Source organism: Piliocolobus tephrosceles, chromosome X (genome assembly GCF_002776525.5).
Source record: "Piliocolobus tephrosceles isolate RC106 chromosome X, ASM277652v3, whole genome shotgun sequence".
Lineage (NCBI taxonomy): Eukaryota > Metazoa > Chordata > Mammalia > Primates > Cercopithecidae > Piliocolobus > Piliocolobus tephrosceles.
The window spans coordinates 20,582,045-20,601,536 of record NC_045455.1 but is presented as its reverse complement, the minus strand read 5'-3'; the positions used below and the strand labels follow the sequence as shown (position 1 = coordinate 20,601,536).

Genomic DNA, 19,492 nt, shown 5'->3' with positions numbered 1-19,492 from the left:
TGTAGGTTCACACAGTTTTCTCTCTCTCTCTCTCTCTCTCTCTCTCTGTGTATCCTAATCTCTTATAAATATACCAGTCATACTGGATTAGGGCTAACCCTGACACCTCTATTTTGGTTACCTCTTTGAAGGCCCTCTCTCCAGATACAGTCACATCCTGAGACATTAGAGTTAGGGCTTCAACATACGAATTTTGGAGTTGCACAATTCAGCCCACAACAGTAAGTTTTTGGGGTACCTGGCTATGCAGCAATATATAACTAGAAAAACAGACTATTTTATAATAAAAACTAGCCAAATTCATATTCTCCAGCATATTTATGCAGGAAATATACTAATGTCAGTAGAGCACAAGGCAATCGTGGTTGGAAAAATAGTAGTAGTACTTTGTATTTGTAGTAGTGGCATGCATCCTCATAAAAAATAACAGCAAGAAGAATCATGAGTGCCTTCATGTATCAAGACATGTCTATGAGCCACACTACTTGCTCAGTACTTGACAGACAAGATCTCATTTAATTCTTACAACAATGTAACAAAAAAGTAGTATCATGTTTGGGTTAAAATCAAGACAACTTGAGGCTATGTGAAAATAGAAGGAACAAGAGATAATGAAGATAGTGGTGTCCTAAAACCTTAGAAAGTCAGGGTGCTTCACTTGGGAGGCAGTTAAGGATTCAAATCCTGAATCTTCCAAACACTTTTATCTTGAGAAACATCATATAAGTGACTTGTCTAACGTCAAGTAAGGCTCAGGTGAGGCTGAGCTGAGATCAAAATTGCTATCTCCAGCCTCAGGTTACTGTGCTCCTTTCATCGCAATGGTCCTCTTTTTAAAAACATTGTTTTAAAACTAGCTATGGAGTATACCAGGAAAAATGTGTTCATTTCCTTATCTCTTTCATTCCTCTGTTGTACTGAAAAATTATAAAGCCATACCATTCACTGGAAAGAACATATTTAGAGAGAATGCAGCATTAGGTATGCAGAAAATACCCCTCAGTTAAGAAACATGCTAGGAAAATTATTGGTTCACCACTTTAAATTGCCCTGTATTTGAAATATTCAGATGCAGGGACGTCCATGAATGTATTAATATGTTAAGTTTCTAAGAAAACACAGGGATGCGAGGCCAGGCATAGATTCTGGAGTGACTGCAATGCCATTTTAAGTGAACTCCTTAAGAAGCATTTGTATTTTAGAAGTAACAGTTGACAGTAGCACCAAGGAAAGAATCACTGGATCTTTGTTCTATATCACATGACTGATTCCTGATACTATCATGTGAGCAGAGGATTTTTGTGTTTCATACCTCTCCTTCTTAGCTATGACAGCCTCGTGGGGTGGCAGATGGACCGTGCCAGATAGAAGTCTACCACTGCTGAGAAAACTGGACAGGTTAGTTGAACTGCAAACAAATGCCACATCTCTGCTCTATCTAAGCTCCAACTGAGGGAAATCATTTTCTCAAAGGTCATCAGTGTTCTGTACTGATTTGAACCTGTTTCTCCCTTTTGAAGTTAAACTGGAGAATCAGCCAATCAACTGGCAATGTGTAGGGATGTGTGAAACATTTTCCAACCGTGGGTTGTAAAAAGAAAGGGACTTGAAGCAGATGGTGTCCAGTATCAAAGGGCTTATCACTTTCAATGTATTTTGCTACATCACTTAGTGGCACGGGTATATTAAAAGGAGCCGAATTGTTCAAGGTCTTGTACCCCAACCAAAAATTAAGTTTTAAAATGGTGCATGAAAACTGCCTTACTCAGTTGAGCATTACATAAGGTATAAAAACAGTTCACAACTTCTCTCCTCCTACTTGCAGCCAACAGTATCTGTGGGTTGTGAAAAAGGGAAAGGGAATAGAGAGAAATATTTGCATTTAATGTTGTTGTTGTTGTTGGCCGAGGAGATACCACTTAGATATATTCAGAAGGGGGTTCCAGTCAGGTTAAAATCTTACATCAATCCATTTTCTTTGTCTTGGATTCTGTTTGGTTTGGTTTGTCTGCTCCTCTCTCAAATAATATTAATAGTATGCAAAGTGCCCTTCAGCAACACCTTGGTGAGATAAACACTTCTAGGTAGTACCAGATATTTGCCTAGGGATTTCTTTGTCCTTTTGGCAGGGAAAGAGAGGGAAAGAGAGACCTTTACATAAATCCTGTATCCCAGTTAACTCCTTCCTTTTCTCCATAAGTATCCAAAGTTAAAATATCACTCATGAGGAAAGGAACATGTTATCAAAAATTTCTATGTGAAATTGTACATTTAAGTTAAACAATGCTGCAAGCAAAATTAACTTATTTTATAATTTTATTATGTATCTATCATAATCATTAACTGAATTATTTACTTAATAAAAGAAGCATAAGGAGATAAAACTATATAAACAGAAATCTTCAAATCTGTAATATAGGCTATTGGGATTGAGGGTCTAATCCTAAATATTCAAGTGTGCAGACATCCTAGCTAACATTACTGAAAAAGCATGAGATGAGGTTTGGCAGAGAACAAAAGCTAGTAAATGAAATCCTTGTTTATGAATATGACAAGCGGGCACCATGGGAAGAAGCACTGTGGTCTAACCCAAAAATATCATGCACCAAACTTTCAGCATTTATGAAGTCACTCTCCAGTGTGGAAACATTCTTCACTTGATCCTACTCCACAAAAAATCCATGCAAGGTTTACCCAGGCATTGTCAGAGTAATATCAGGGACTTCAATCTGGTTTTCATGTTTCTAATGTGAAGAGGAGAGACGTAAAAATATGTTAGCTCGTCTCTGTGTAACCCCTGCTGCCCTTGTGTAATCCTTCAGGTCCATACAGGCTTTAGAGCTGGGTCCCCCAACAGGGCATGGATTCTGTTGCAGCTCATTCTGAAAAAAAGCGTGAGAGTGAAATAAACGTTGATTATTTAAGCTTCAAGAATGAAGTTTCTGCACTGATGGAGAGTGAACTCTATAAAAGTTGTGGTGCTAGGTTCTGGGAATAGAGAGATGAAAAGGATCCAGAGTTAATCATCTTGAAAAGCTCATAATGGAGCAGGAGAAGCAAATAGGTTACCAGTGATGTCAGCGGTCAAGGCTGTAATAGATGGAGTGTTGATTCCCTCCATTAGGGGCATGTTGGCAAGGGTTTCCAAGAAGAGTTTATACAAATGGAATGACTAGCCTTTCACGAGAGCTTATTACAGGACACACATGGTTCTGAGGGCTTTATAATCATTCTAATTTACTCTTGTCAATGAATTATGAAGAGGGTTTTAATAATAACCCTATTTTAGAGATAAGGAAACTAAGGTTTGAAGATGTTCAGCAGCTTGTCCAACATCCCATAGCTAAATAGTGGCAAAGTCCAACGTCAAACTCCAGTCTGCAGACTTGTCAGCTCACACACAGGCTGTCATGCCCTACCTCAATGTCAGAGAGACTTCAAAGGAACAAACAGGGTTTATTAAGCTGACTATAAAATGCTTCAAGTTTTCTACAAAGGGTTTTCTAGAACAAAATGCAACACATAACACTGATGCCCAAAGACATTTCACCATAATACAAGCAACCTTGTTTCATGAACTGGGTATATCTTGGAATTATTCCATGTAAAGGAAATTTTTGGAAATAGCCTCACTTAAAAAAAAAATCAACATACTGAGATATACATTTCAGTCATCTCCTACCCCAACACTGGCCCTGGGCAAGCACTGAGGTGTTTTCTGCTAGGCTAGATAAACTTTGGTTTTGCACTTCAAGTAAAGGAGTAATACAAAAGATGTTCCTTTGGTTCTGAACTTTAATTTTTGCTAAAAATTATTTACATTACATATTTTTAGAAATGCTTATTTTTTGACTAACCATTTTTTTAAAAAATACTTTTGTTTTAAGTTCAGGGGTACACGTGCAGGTTTGTTACATAGGCAAACATATGTCACAGGGGTTTGTGATATCGATTATTGCATCACCCAGGTATTTAGCCTGCTACCCATTAATGATTTTTCCTAATTCTCTCCCTACTCCCACCCTTTACACTCCAAAAGTCCCCATTGTGTGTTGTTCCCCTCTATGTGTCCACGTGTTCTCATCATTTAGCTTCCACTTATAAGTCAGAACATGCGTTATTTGGTTTTCTGTTCCCGTGTTAGTTTGCTAAAGATAATGGCTTCCAGCTCCAACCATGTCCCTGCAAATGACATTATCTTTGTTCTTTTTTTAGGGTGCACAGTATTCCATGGTATATATGTATACTACGCTTTCTTTTTTCAGTCTGTCACTGATGGAAATTTAGGTTGATTCCATGTCTTTGCTAATGTGAACAGCGTTGCAGTGAACATACGCCCATTACTGGATATATACCTAAAGAAATATATATCATTCTGTTACAAAGATACATGTTTCTGGACACTTCAGCTCTGTATATCTCTGAGATTCATCCATGTCAATTCATGTATCAGCTTTGTGTTCTTTTTCCTGTTCAGTAGTATTCCTTTGTATGGCTACACTACAATTGTTTATGCAGTCTCCTACTGAGGGATAGTTAGGTTGTTTCTAGTTGTTGGCTGTAAATAACATTACTTTCAAAAAGGCATATAGGCACTCACTCTTTAGAAGAATGCTACAATGAATCATCCCACTGCTTAGCTGCTTTTCTTTTTTGTTTGTTTGTTTGTTTTTGAGACGGAGTCTCGCTCTGTCTCCCAGGCTGGAGTGCAGTGGCCGGATCTCAGCTCACCCCAAGCTCCGCCTCCCGGGTTCACGCCATTCTCCTGCCTCAGCCTCCCAAGTAGCTGGGACTACAGGCGCCCGCCACCTCGCCCGGCTAGTTTCTTGTATTTTTTAGTAGAGACGGGGTTTCACCAGGTTAGCCAGGATGGTCTCGATCTCCTGACCTCGTGATCCGCCCGTCTCGGCCTCCCAAAGTGCTGGGATTACAGGCTTGAGCCACCGTGCCCGGCCAAAGTAGCTGGGGACCATGCCGTGGTTCCACTGGGGCTCGAACCCAGGACCTTCAGCTGCTTTTCAAAGCGTGCAGAGTTCACCACTCTTTCCTTTTGGACACATCAGGCCATTGATTCTGGCGTCAAGGACTCTGCCTCTGCTCATCAGTACCCTTAAGCATGGACTCATGCCCTCTGTTTCCACATGGCACTTACCCAATTTTGGTCTATGGCTTTTGGTTTGATTCAAATCATGTGACCTCAGAGAATCTCACCTGTCTAAACTGACCTAAAATAATATCTCAATCCAGTCACCAGGAGTTGAAGGTATTATGGTAGCAGTAAGCAGAGGACAGGACAATTTTCCAAAATTATCCATCAGTTCTTCTTTTGCCTTACATTTCTAAAATTAGTGGACTCCTGTCTTTGAATTAGCTCTCTTTCCCACAGGCAATGAAAACATGTTGAATTAGTTGAAAAGAAAATTGCAGTGCATGAGAATCAATATCTTTATTATCATGTGCCTTGATGAGAGAAGATAAATATGTGAAACTCAGTGGAGTCTTGCAAAGCTGGCTGCATAATACGGATGACACAGGGTGGCAGTTTCTGTGCTACACCTTTGGTCAAAGGCTCCATCTCACAGACAAAAGGTTACAACCTCTGGCTTTAAACTAAATCCTTCCATCAGATCCACAGTGAAATATCTGGAAAGCCACGTAAACGAAGTGCTGTCTGTCTGCAGAGCAGAAGTGACAATCCGCAGAATCCTTTGGTGTCTCACGCTCTCCATCATTATTGGCATGTTGGGCCTGGCTGCATAGAAATGAGTTGAACCCTGGCAAAAGGATCTTGAAGTAGGTCAGACGTCTATCATTGACAATAGATAGAAAACTTGCTTTTTATTTGGCCATTTTTTTCCCCCAGAGAGTAAGTTCCATTGAACTTGAAGTGACCCATGATTATAATAGCAATTTTATCTTCCAACTAGAGAGGAGGAGGATTTGGGGGCAGTACATTTACTGCCTAGTCTAAGGGCCTCAAAGGAACTTTTACAAACCGTATCTTCTAAAACATCTCCCTGACTGATTTTAGTTTTTTATGGTGTCACCCACTGCAATCCAATTCTGATGAAATGCCCATTCATGGAGGAACTTAATGTCCTTAGCTCTTTTTAATACATTTAACATAAACAATTGAATCTATTTCTGAGTGTATTTTGAAATGTATATTTCGATTATCTTTACACAAAATTTGGATAACTTAAGTCATCAGTTTTTACACTGTAAAAGCCATCTCTATGTATCATTTGTGACCCTGTCAACAAAGGATTTATCCCCTGGACACCTACAGTGTGGTGCAGTCATTAGAGTTCTCTATTTGGTTCAGCCCATAGAGGCCAAATTCTAGCTTTACCTCTGGCTAGCTTTGTGAGCTTATGCAACTAGCTTATCCTGGTTGTGCCTCAGGTTTACCATCTGTAAAACTAGAATGACACTATAAAAAAAGTAGCTATCTTATAAGGTCATTGTGAAGATAAAATGAGATAACAAATACCTGGCACAGAGCAAGTGGTCAATAAATATTAGCTTTTATTACTGCCCTGTTAGATCCTCTGGAGTCTAAAAGAAATAAGCACAGGGTTAGATCTCCTTCCATAAGAATCATTTCATATGGCTGAGAGGTGGCATGGTAAAGCCTACAGGGAAATGACACAAGGCGGGTACCAGGCAGTAATGTATAATATCAGCATTTTACACTGGTAGAAGTCAGGTTTAAATAATGTGTTACATATTCATGGGAAGTATAAGGTGCGGTGTTAACTGTGTAGAACAATCATTTAGTGCAACAGCAGTTGCAGCAGCACTGGGTTTGTTTGGGATGATTGCTCAGTAGAGGGAGGATTTGAGCAGAGCTTTCACACATCAAGAAGCAGGAGAAAGGCAGTTATCACCTTACACTTAACTAGTACATAATTACATAAAATTAAGTATTCAAATATTAATTTGGTTATTATAAGGTGGGCATTTTTATTCACAATGCCTAAGTATCTGCCATTGTATCTAATTTGAAATTAGGCAGGATTATGGTATATCCAAAATACAAGGGAAAATTAAGGAAAGTTTACTCATTAAATTGAGCCCATTATCAGGGAGCAATGCATTTTAAGGGTGTTCCCTACAAAGGCAAGATGGAAAAACATTTTAGAAACAGAACAGTCATATTTTAAGACTTTTTTGACTAGTACTGATTTCATCTTTTATTTACCAGGGCATGGATGTTTATTTCCCAAAACGTTCCTGATAAATCCAGCAGACTGCTGTATCTTTTTGCAACACAAATGCACATCATATATAGTTGATCCCTGTTTAATATAGGACTCTGTCAATCTAAGAATGACAGTGGAGAACTAGACTCATTTGTCTCATAAACTGCACTCTGGTATTGGGAAACTGTAGGCCATAAATACCAGGTGGAGCACAATTTACATCAGGGTAAACTACAGAAGAGAAGTTTATGATGTCACAATGAATTGGAGTTGTATATTTATGACTGTCCAGTGATGGATGTGATTTTAGCTATAACGGTAGATTTTCATTTACCATAAATCGAGCCTAATCAGTTTACTGTTTTCACTAACACATAATGTGTGAAGAATATGCTTAGAGAATATTAAAAGTCTGAAAAAACATAAGGCCTTTGGCTAACTCTAACATAAAAACATGTTTTCTTTGGATCTAACAAATTACTAAGAGAAATGATAATTATTTCATTTTCTACTTATAAATAGTCTACAACAGAAATTGGTGAACATGAATTGTAAAGAATGTGATAGTAAATATTTTTGACTTTGTAGGCCATATGGTCTCTGCTGAAGCTACCCAACTCTGTAGGGAGACAGAAGTCATGGCTAATACGAAAATAAATAGGTGTGACAATGTTCAAATAAAATGTTCTTTCCAAAAACAGAATGCAGGATGGCATTGGTCTTCAGGCTGCAGTTTGATGACCTGTGTCTACACTACATTAATTTGAAAAGGAAAGCTTACTATTTGGTTGTCTCTAGTCAGTCTTGTAGCTTTGGATATTTGTTTTTACAGCACATATATCACCTTGATTAAAATAAACAAGGAGAGGCCAAAACTGGAAGGGCCACATCCTTGTTCCTACATTTTCTTCACTATGGGTCACACAGTATGCGAGGATTCATTCTTTGGGCCAGATACAGTGTTATGAGTGAGAATACAGAGTTGAAAAAGCTATTACTCTTTTCTGTATCTTAAAAGATGTTATCAAAAGAGTGGGTCTAACCAGAGAGAGAGAAAAAAAATGATAAAACAAATGGCACATACTTTGGAAGGCCATAAACCTCACAGGGAAAGAAAGCAGAGAAACAAACAGAATATACTACAGTGGCAACATAGGGAATAATAACTGTCAATGGGGATATTACTCTGGAAGTTTCGTGATGGGATTTGCCCCTTTATATACAGTGGCAACTAAGCCCATTTGTCCAATATATTTAGGCTTACACGATTTTCTTCATAGTTACTTTCTTATATGTGATGGGGGTTGTATATATATAGTTCCCAGGGATGCATATTAGGGCAGTATTTATCTTCAGAATTGAGATTTTGAGATGAATTAAATCTTTTCTGGGACACATGCACCACAAACTCCTCCTCCTCCTTTTATGTAATCCACTTTGTGACTCAACTTGCTGGCTGAATCAGATGCAATACTTAAAGGCCTTTCCACTCTGGTAGCCCCCGATGTAAATCCCCTAAATATTAACTCATGGAGCAGTAGAGAACTGGCAATATCTCCCCTGCATGGAGGAAAGTCCATTCTCAGGCTGGCTTATTTTCCCCAGAAGTCAGCTAAACTTTAATGTGAGTGCTGAAAACTCTATGACACTGCCTTCCTAAATACTTTAGAATTGGCATTTAGCTGTTACTGTGGGAGAGAACTTAAGAAAAATTCAGCACTGATAGAATTACATTTGCTCTTCATTCAATCTTGGTGAACTTCCTAGGCACTAAAGCACATTGCTTTTACTGTGCTGTCATTTCTGAAAACCAAATTGCACAAAAACTTCTTAATCACCCACGAGAACTCCTAAGTGGGTTTAGTGTCATTCCGTGAAAAACAACACTGATAGAGAGAGGGTTTGTGATGTCCCAGGCACTTCCAGACATGGTGACTCATGAAATCCTAGCAGCAGGTCAGGGCAGGCAGGTCTCCTTACCTTACTGACAGGGGACAGTGATGCGCAGAGAGGCAAGCATAACCTTCCAACACTTTAGATCACCTAATACAACCTTTTTGTTTCACAGAAGATGTAAACTAAGGTCCAGAAAGATGAAGTAACTCGACCAGTAAAGAGGTCAGAGGGTGCTGTCACAGTCAGGAAAGGGTTGATTTTAGACCAGAGTTCTTTTCACTGTTTTCCAATAGTTCTCTACTTTGTGCTCATATACCAATGTAAAATTAAAGAGACAACGTGAGATAATGAAATTCATCAAAAGACAGTGCAGAGCAAACCAGCTGCAATAAAAGCAAAACCTTTCCAGGGCAAATCATACCAGGTGCCAGAAATGGGCTGAAAATGAAAGCTCGAAACATTTTGTTGGGAGAGAATTAGGCTCTGAGCTTCATGTTATTTGCCCCTCCTATATACATTTAGTGGCTGTCTTCTCATGGGTTTTTGGATAAAATCAGGGTTTATAATATTTTCTGCAGTTAAAAGTTAGACATGCATATTTTCTTTTTTTTTTTTTTTAACATATACAACTCCAGGTACTTGAAGATTTCGCTAAATTCACACGGTCCAAAATTATACATATTCTTTCCTACATTTTGAAATGAATGTCTTATTCATTTATATTCACAAAACATGCACTGTCTGGCATACAATAAGTGCTCAACAAACCTTCATGAAATTTATACAAAAGAGTTCATTTTTTTTTTTTTACTACTGTGAAATAGAAAAAGTTCTCACCTTCTCACAATTTGTAATAATAATATTATTATGAATAACAGCTAGTATTTTTAATGTGTATTATGGACAATGTTCTAAGAGGTTTGCATGGATCTACTCTGTTAATCCTCAAAATGATCCTACCAGGTAGTATTAGTACTCCAATTTTACACACAAAAACCCTCCAAGACACAAAGCTGTTATGTAACTGCAACACAGTCCCCACTAGAAGGTAGAAGTTCCAAGTCCTGCGTGCAAACCCAGAATGCCTCTTCCCTGAGCCCACCCTTTTAACGATAACAATGACTTAGTGAGTTATTATATTTTCATTTTGCTATAGTGAGAGCAACTAAGAAAAGATGAGATTCAAAATTACTGTTATATAATAGTTATTTTGTGCAATAGAATTAGTTGTGACAGATTCTGGCAAGCTATAAAGATAGTTAAGGATCAAGAGTCTTCATTATTCTAATTTACGTTTTTTTATATAACACATACACAAGTTAATGTGGAATGCCTATCCCACTTCCACCTTGAAGTCTGGGAAAAAAATTGTAAGGCAAACATAAGAATATCATATAGAAAAAGCCCCCAAGAACATCATTACTTTCAAGGATGGATGATGCTGAGACATTCTGCACAGAAATTTCAAGGTTCTTCATTCTGACACATTGTCACCCACATAAAGTTGTGTAAAAGATTGCTAAACACCAAATTTAGGTCTATGAGTAAACTGAAATTACATCCAGCAAAAATTACCCTACTTCAAAGAAAAGATGAAAATGAGCTTTTTATTTCTCACATTTGAGAGAGTGGAAGTAATGAATCCAACCATTTAATGTACCTCCTTGTTTAAAAAAAAATGCATGAAAGTATTTAATATCTACTGTGGGCCTGGCGCTAATAAGGCCTTGGAGATACATGGTCCCTATTTTAAGGGTCTATGAGAAGTATATGTCAACCACATAGCCACACACACCAAGTACAAAACTGCAATGTGATATAATTAAGACAAAGAGGTGAATTTTGGCTTAAGAACCTCTGAAGAAAGAATTTGATTTAGGGTGGCCCAAGATGACTCCATGAGTAGACAATGCTGGTGCTAGTGTCTAAAGAATGAGTAAATGTCTGCTAAGAGTTGAGGGGAAGGAAGAGGGCAGACAAATGGCACAGTCTAACACCCTAAGGTAAGAGGAAGCAGGAAGACTGATAATATAAAGAAATAAAATACAGCCAGATGTGCTGGCACAGAAGGTCCCAGTATTGTGACTGAGATGAGACCATTGAGATCCTTGCAGCCATGTTAAGGGGCCTTGTGTTTTATTCTAAGATGAGTGGGAACCCACTGATTTATTAGTTGCTGTAGCATTTTCTCCAAGTTCACATATTTCCAGGGTGGTCAAGAGACTGAGTGGAAGGGCATGAGTCAGTCAGTCATGAGGCTACTGAACTCTTTAGATGCCTTCTACAGTTCCCAATCCAGCTCATAGAAATCAAAACCCATATAAAATGCTTATATAGTTGTTAAGAGTTGAATTGTGCTCCCCGCTCTCCCCAAAAAAGATATGTGCAGAGGGAAAACTACTGATGTGTAATTCTACGTGCTATCTTTCTCTTGGTCAAAATGATAGACAACGGTAAAATCAGAACTACTACAAAAGAAAGTTTTATCTGTAAATTAAGACAAAAATCACCCAAGTTTTTTCTCAGTTTAAAACGAAATCTTCCTTTCTTTTACTTTAAGCCAATTCAAGATAAAAACTGTCAAATGAATATTTATAGATTATAAAATCATTTCTTGGTAATAAAGCAGTTATATTCATTTGAGAAACGGATGAGAACTTGTATCAACCACTATAACACTGAATAGTTTATTTTTCAGTAAAATAAATGAAAATTAAATAACAAGTAGACACATCACTAAGAAACTTCCTAAAGAAAATGTTATGTGGATACACTATAATTTAGCTGGTATAAGTGTGTGTGCATTTTTAAAAGATAGATACTGTTTAAGAGAAAGTGCTTAAGACCTAAGACCGGACAATACTGCCAAGAATAAAATACCAGATTGCCCACATGCTAGTTATGTAACCTTACTGCTTCTATTAAATTGAAGATATAATAGTATAGACCCCACAGAGATGTTAAAGAGAGTACCTAAGTTAATGAAGTGTTTATTACAATGTTTTCTCTGTGTTGACTCCCATTAGCACAATACAAATTCTCATTTCTTCCATCTTAACATAATAATAATTAGTAGTAGTAGTATCAGATAATGATCCTCTTTCCCTTGATTCTACTTTGAAGTTAGCTTCAATGTCTCCCTTCCCTTTTTATAACAAAATTCCTCAAAAGTCTTGTTAACATTTGCTGCCCACAGTGACTCTCCTCCTATTCTTCCCTAAAGCCACTTAGACTTTCACCCCCGCTACTCCAACAACACTGCTGGTCGATACCACGGAAGAGCTCCGCATGGCTAATTTGATAGGCCATTCTCAGCCTCAGTTTACACTGACTCATTTGCAAACTGTTACTTGCTTTTTCTCCTTCCCTCCTCCGCCCTACAGGTTTTTTCACTTGAATTCTAGAACATCATGTTTTCATGGTGTCCTTTCTATCTCATTGGTTCTTTTTCTCAATCCTCTTTGCTGATTTGTCCATTTCTTTGAGGTTTCTGAAGCTGGAGTTCTTCGATCTCTACTCTTCCCTACATGCACTCATTTCCTTGGTGATCTCATCCAGACTTCCAGCTTCCATTGGAGATAGGTTTTAAATTTTCTACTTGTTTTCAATAATAAGGTGTTGATGCCAAATTATGTATGGGACCTAAAAGGGCAAACTAAAATTTCATAAACAATAGACCTCACATAAAAACATAATCAATTGGCCATTATTTATTTATACAAGCTCTATTAATAACATAACAACAGTGTAGAAATATTATGTTCTTAACAAAACAACAGATAGTAATTGGGATTAACTTGACCACATCAAAAAAGACTTAATTGTACGAATAAAGGTTTGTGAATAAAAAGCAGTTTCAGCACTGAAAAATATCAATAGCAACTAACCAGTCAAATGGTTAAGTGGTAGACAACCCATGCATTTACATTATAATTAGTATTATTTAAAATAAATTGTTTTAAAGGGTAGTTGTAGATTTTTTTGTTACATGGTAGAATTTGAATTGTAATGTGTAATTAATATATGTTAGGAGCAGTTGATCCACTCTCAAAGTGAAAAAAGAAAATAAATACTAATGGTTCAATTCAGTTCTCTCCTCCTCCCCATTACCTATGGTCCACAAAGATTACTCCTCTCTTTGACCCTATGTATTATGTACAGTCTGTACTACACGGTTTGGCACTGATATTTCTGTGTTGTTCTTTATTCTGGGTGTACGTGTACCTTTTCTCTATTTGGAAAAATTATTAGTAACTTAAAGGCCAGTTCTCCCATTCCACTTTCTCTAGCCCTTAGTAGTAGTAGCCTTTTGCTTTAACGCATTTATTGAAAACAATGTGTTCAGAAAGCAAAGTAACAGTTACCAATAGTCCTATAAATAACATACGATATTCTCAATATTTTAAATGGATTTCCATTTAAAGTTTCTTTTTTTTTCTACCTTACTTTGTATATATTCCAAAGACCTGAAAGTGGGCTGAATCTCTGACCTTATTCTTTTTATTCAGAGACAAAGAAAATTTCTAATTCTCAAGGAATAAAAATAAACTGTTGTTATATCACTTGCACATGCTGACAATGGCACCGTTTTATTATTCTCTAAGCAAGCCAGGACCTGATCAAATTATTCTGGATAACATCTGCACAAAACTTGTGCTATCTATAAAATTCACAATGGATTGACATAGCTGACCATTTCCAAATCTTTTGCAACACCTCTGATATTTTTATGATTTGTCATCTCCCACAGAGTGATTCTTTCATTCTGCCGCATTCCTTCTATACGAAAACTTTCTTTGATTCTCTCCTGCTGCTTAGGAGTAAACTCCCTGATGTGTTTGCAATTTATGGTGATCTATTTTCCTTTTTCCAATAAGGATGAATTGTATACCCCCTCTAATAGTGACCAGTGGGGAAAATGTCTTCAAGTGATGTTAGTGACAAAGTACATTTCATCCATTTGGTACTAAATAAGTGATATGTGACTGTAAATATTGTATTGTATTGCCATTTTAATATAGGAAATGTTGAATAAGAATCTACATCAAGAAATAGGCGCCAGACAGTAGTAATGAGAAACGGTAGTTACTGCTATTTTTCTTTGACTTCTGATTTTATTACATCCACAAGAAATTTGGCTTTGCCTATTTAACCATGTTTCTTAAATGGAGGCACAATGAACCAGGTCTGGAGGTCAGCAAGAGGATCCGTGATCGAAGTTACGACTCACAATCCAATCCTGGTTTGTTTCTCCAAGGTACTAATTTCTTTTAATTGAAGCTATAGCCACCTCAAACATGTCCATCACAGTCCCATCTGCATAGAACGATGTTCTACACATCGTCCACCTAGAAAATAGCTGTATGTTTGTAAAATTAACTCAGGCATCAGGATATTTAGGTTCTTCTGCAGCCTGTCCACCAACTACCCACTGTATCGTTGAGACACAGTTTCTTACTTACGCTTTGGAGTAAACTGTGCAAATACTTTTCCTACACACATTTCCCTACAAATTTCTCATTTGTCTATGTTCCTTTGTCTCTTATTCTGAGATTTTTGTAGTGAGGACCCATGCCTTCTGGACCTCTCAGTACACTCTGCCTACCACAGCACCGGAAACAAGATAAGTACTCCATTAATATTTGCTGATTGTTAATGTCCAGAGGACTTAAACATTCTTTGGACATCCTGCCTTATCCTCAACCCACTTGACATCAGTTGGGAGTCACGATATTCTGCTTAACTCTCAACTTGCAGCTGCTGTTGAGTAGACCCACAGGGAAGGCAATTTTCACCCAAATAAGATTATTTTGGGAAGCACAGTTTGTAGGAGGCTGTGTTGTAGCCTCTTGAGCCTGAAGGAAAGAACTGAGATGACAGTGCAAGAGTGCTGATATATACTCTCTCTCCAATTCATATGCATCTGAGGAACAAACACCAAAGGCATGATCCATGAAAGAATCAATAAACTGGACTTTATTAAAATTAAAATCTGCTCTGTGAAAGACACTGTCAAGAGAATGAAAAGAGAAGCCACGGACTGGGAGAAAATATTTGCAGAAGACATATCTTATAAAAGACTGTTATCCAAAATATAGAAAGAATAATTAAAATCAACAATAAGAAAACAACAATCAAAAAATGGTCTAAAGACTTTGACACCTCACTGACATACAAATGTCATACAAATGGTAAATATGCAAACAAATGGCAAATAAGCATATGAAAAGATGCTCCACATCATATGTCACCAGGGAAATGCAAAGGAAAACAACAATGAGATACACTACACACCTATTAGAATGACCAAAATCCAGAACGTTGACAACACCAAATGCGGGTGAGAATGTAGAGCAACAAAAACTCCCATTCACTGCTGGTGGGAATGAAAAATGGTATAGCCACTTTGGAAGATAGTTTGTCAGTTTCTCCCAAAACTATAAATACTATCCTGCATTCTTGCTCCTTGGTATTTTCCCAAAGGAACTGAAAACTTATATCCACACAAAAACCTCCATGAAGATATTTATGAGAGCTTTATTCATAATTGCCAAAACTTGGAAGCAACCAAGATATCCTTCAGTAGATGAATGGATAAATAAAATTGTGTTATATCCAGATAATGGAATATTATCGAACCTTAAAAGGAAATAAGCTACCAGGCCATGAAGAGACATGGAGAAACCTTACAAACATATGGCTAAGTGAAAGAAGCTAATCTGAAAAGGCTACATACTGTAGGATTCCCAACGACATGCCATTTTGCAAAAGCAAAAACGACAGAGACAATACAAATATCAGTTATTGCCAGGGATTAGTAAGGATGGAGAGATAAACAGGTGGGACATAGAGAGTTTTCAGGGCAGCATTATTCTGCAGGATACCGTAAAAGTGGATACATGTCATTAGATGTTTTTCCAAACCTACAAAATGTACAACACCAACAGTGAACCTAATGTAAACTATGATCCTTTTTGATAATGAAGTGTCAATGGGGTTCGTCAGTCATAACACATGTGCCACTCTGGCGGGGACACTGACACCAGGGGAGGCTGTGCATGGGGTGGGGTGGCAGGAGGGGAAAGATTATGTGGGAAATCTCTGTATCTTCCACTCAGTTTTGCTGTGGACCTAAAACTACTCTGAAAAAGAATGTCTACTCTTTTTAAAAAATCTTACTTAGATTCTTTTAGGTGGGAAAGTAAATTAGGTATCTTACGGATAGACTACTCAATAAAAGAAAGTTCACTGTTGTAAATTTCTAAAAATAACAAAAAGTGATACAAATAATGTGTTATCAAGCAGAATATATTGATGGATTAGTTAGTTGATTAATGAGTAAGAATACTCTGTAGTCTATAATTAAAACATGTTATTCTATATATATAGATGCTTCTTAAAATCAGAAAATATCTCAACTATATAAAATACATTTTGTATTAAAATATTTTTAACACGTATTTCAAAGAAAATCTTCACTTGTGATTTCAGTGGATTACCAGTGAAAATTTAACAACATATTCCAAATGAAAATAAAACATGTAAGTTCATTCTATTAAGAAACAAGTGTGATTTGAGAATGGAGAACTAAAAAGCAGAGTTTCGGGGAAAAAAAACTTTAACATTTTGCAGAATCATGAGGTTTAAGGTTATCTTTAAATAAATCAAATACTAGTATTGTGAAAAAAATCGTTTTACAATGTAAGGTGACTTGGATCAATAAATAGGGATTCAGAGATTTCCAAATAAGAAATGGGATGAAGGAAAAAAGATGACTGCTGTTCCCCAAACTGCTCACTCAGTGTTTATGAAAGAGATCTGAATATCATCAGGAAAATCTCTGTTAGGTGTCTGTGGGTTCAATGAATTGTGTTTAATAGACTCGTTGAGTAAGCAAATTATGGTAATTTGAAAGAAACACTCCAACCTTTGCACAGAAGGTGTTCCCGAGTGATTTCCTCTTTATTTTCTTTGTTTTGTGGTTGTAATCAGATGCACGATGTGAAGTGTCATTAATCACGTATGATAATGATACTCCCACCATGATTTATGGAAAAGGCTACAGCAATTCCGACATCTGACAAGTTACAGTCATTTTATCTTGTCCCTGCGAACATGTTACTGTGTTTCATTGACTGGAGCAGCTTTGTGCATTTTAATAGTGTTCATATATAGTACTTAAATATTCCCACGAGGACAACAATAACTCTAATATTAAAAATCAAATTATAAAAATGAACTTGTCTTCCTTTCTGGAGCATCAGTAAAGAAATTCAGAAAACACATTAACGTGTATCATTACCTGCGGAAGGCAGTTTGAGTTTGATCAACTATACTACTTCAAACAGACACAATTACTGCCACCATGTGAGTTTAAAGGGGGATTGACTAACACAAGGATAAGACACAAATTGTCTATAGGTGTTAAATATAGTCAAATTTTAAAATTCATATTTTTTATTCCATCTCAATTGAAAGTTTTAGGAGTGAAAATATAGTAATTAAGGCATTTTATAGAACGGTCTATTAGAACAATTTATCCTGAATGTAAAAATTTGATTAAAGACTTGCAAATGATTTTACAAGCTTTACCCAGTGAGTCAGTGATATACTTTAACCTCTACTGGGTTTTTGAAAGATAATGAAATTGTTGAGGAGAATGGTAAAATGACAATAAACTGATTGTTTTACTTTATTTATAAATCCAATGGTTCCTTTGCCATAGTGGTGCTAAGGCCTTGTTCACACCAATGCATTGTACCAAGAAGAAAAGATTACATATAGGCAAGAAGCAAGGAAAGACAAATAGATGTTACCTAACCTACTTGAATTATACTCCCGGAGTCTGGCTGAATTTTTAAAACTATCCCCACCATTTAATTAGAGTATTCCTTGGCCATGTTTTGGTTTTTAAATAAAACTTATTTTCATTACTAATGACAATGTCAGAAGAGGAAATAGCAAACCTAGAACAATGTTCATAACATTTCTTCTATATTTCCTCAGAAATATTCGTAATTATTTTTTACACTGGATTTTTAATTACCATTTTATTCCCTTGAAATGGATACATATGTTGCCTGCTTAACATTAAAATACTGATTAAATATCAAAATGAGGGGCATAAATTGTTGTACAAAATAAACTTTAATAAGCACAAAAGACAGTTCCCTTCTGGGAATACAACTAGTCAATAAGAGAGAGGATGGAATATCCATCTAGATTGGAAATTGGATCAGAGCCATTCAGAAGATCCAACAGAGAAGAAATGTAATTTTGAAGTCAACACTCAAGGAACAATAAAAGTTCAAGTAACAGAATCACAGTCAGTTCCCATGTACAATCAATAATAAAACCACGTGTACAAGAATTGAGAGTTTGTGGGGGAAAAGTCTCTTTTCAGTAGTTTTCCACTATTAATTGGAGAGAGAGATTAAATAATTAATCAGAAAGTTTTTACTTTTAACTTTATACTGTATGACTCTAATTTAGGAAGAGCTGGTGGTATTTATTTTAGACATATTGTGCCACAAATTACTAAGTCCTTAAAATTTCCAGTAGAAATTATGAAATTATTTGGAGTGCTTATTTCAGCCTTAATTGATCATCTACAACAAAAATCTTATCATTGACAGTAGCCTTAAAGGGACTTTGGAGAGAATACAAAGAACAGAATAGGAATGTGATGTCTGCTGAACTTTATTAATTAAATCTCATGTGTATCTTATACGCAGTCTACAAAGTATGTGCTTCCAAAAGGCATTGTGCACATACGTATAAACTTTAGAAATGAACAAAAACTGAGATGACTTCCATGTGTGTTCCTTTGTTTGCCAATGCCTACTGCAATGTAATGAGACTAGAGTAGACATAAAGAGAGCCTATTCCTCAGAACCAGTATAGTATTCCATAATTAGCATCATCATGTTTATAATACAGAATATTACAGTGTTTAAATTTGATATTTCTGTCATAGGTTTTTGTCATCAACTACTTTGGAATACATTTTGCTTTTTTCACCTCTATGTAAAACTTTGATATTATAGACTATTCTTAGTCTTAGCAATCTGCTATTGCTTACAAAACAGTTTTATCATATTTTTGTCTCACACAACCATCATAAAAACTTCAGGTGAGTACATCATCTCCACTTCCTATTATCCCCACTTTGAAGATGAGATAACAGAAGCTCAGTAACCGGAGAATTTCACTAAGTAACAAGTGGCAGAAGGATATAATCCTCTACTCATTTTACTCGGTAAACAAAAGCCTGTTGACTATGTGATTTGATATACTAGACTCACCTGCATATTGATTTAACAAACTGTAAAGTAAATACAAACATAATGCTGCTTTTCAACATTATTGTACAATTAAATTTTAAACATAAT

The 19,492-nt window shown here is 36.5% G+C and overlaps 1 protein-coding gene across 1 annotated transcript in view; it reads right to left on the bottom strand.

The window, feature by feature from the left end:
- LOC113219610 (glypican-6) overlaps nt 1-19,492 on the bottom strand; it is a gene marked incomplete at its 5' end in the record, with an annotated part of 584,830 nt that overhangs the window by 548,009 nt on the left and 17,329 nt on the right. The window lies entirely within an intron of this gene.